Here is a 1205-nt window from a genome sequence, read left to right as displayed (position 1 = left end):
CTCCTCCTCCTCCTCCCCCTCCAGCTCTCTCCTCCTCCCCCTCCTGCAATGACCATCAAGTTTGAATGCAATCACCATGAAGTTTGAATGCATATAGGATATGTGCTTGCCCAAGTGGCCATTTTTGCAGGTAACACCTCCGAGTGGCCTATGTTTTGCCGGAATGTTGATTGATTTCTGTTCTGGCAAATTTCAGGCGCTCGATATGTCCTTTTTTTAGCAAAGGTCATGCCGGATTTTTCCGTGAATTTTGGGACTTGTGCTAGAATATGTAGGAAATATCGAGTGGCCTGGATTTTCTAGAAAGATAATTAAATGACATTTCGGGTTGACTTTAAGTCTATCGAGGCTCCATACATGACAATCAAAAAATGAGTGAGGGAGAAAGTCTGCACCATATATGAGAGAGGAAGAAACCCGACTGTTGTCGTGGGGGTCATTTCTCCTTCTTCTCCTTGTGCTAGACCTTTGTTAGGCACTAGGGGAAGGAGGAGTAACGACCATCACCGACAGTCGAAAAATCAGTGAGGGAGTGTGTCCACCATATATGAGAGAATGAAGAAGAATGTCGACTGTTGTCGTGGGGGTCGCTTCTCCTTCATTCCCGTGTGCTAGACATTTTTGTTTAATGCACTCAGGGACGAAGGGAGGAGCGACCATCACCAACGGGCGAATATATACACCACGTGAGCTGAGAGTTTTCAAAAAAAAGACTCGACATACTGATAGTCAACCCATGATGAATAATAATGATCTAATTTAGTTTTTGTAGTACATACATTGAATTTTAGAAGTTTAATCTTTGAATTATGAACATAGGAAATGTCGTCGGACGAAAGTCTCGCGGAGTGCTCCTGGTGCGGCGACAACCGGGGTTCTTGCGACATGCCTCACTTGATAGAAGGTCGGCGCTTCAGTATTAAGCTCGAGGAGGCCTTTGATTGTGAAATGGTACGCTGCGTCGCAAAGTGTTTTTTTCGTAATTAAGCTCGACTTCTACTACTTCAACGTGTAATTTTCGCCTTTTACAATTTGACTAGCTTATCCCTTGCCATGCAAGACGCTATGTCTTGGAGAGGATGGGTTTTGAATATCATGAGAGTATGGAAACAAAGAAAATTCACCTAAGGACCCATCATGGTATGGATTTTGAGGTAAATCTATACAATTCTAAGAGCGTATCCCATTTTGGTTGCCCGGATAGG

This window comes from Triticum dicoccoides, chromosome 7B (genome assembly GCF_002162155.2).
Source record: "Triticum dicoccoides isolate Atlit2015 ecotype Zavitan chromosome 7B, WEW_v2.0, whole genome shotgun sequence".
NCBI classification, from domain to species: Eukaryota; Viridiplantae; Streptophyta; class Magnoliopsida; order Poales; family Poaceae; genus Triticum; species Triticum dicoccoides.
This window is presented reverse-complemented; position numbering follows the sequence as displayed.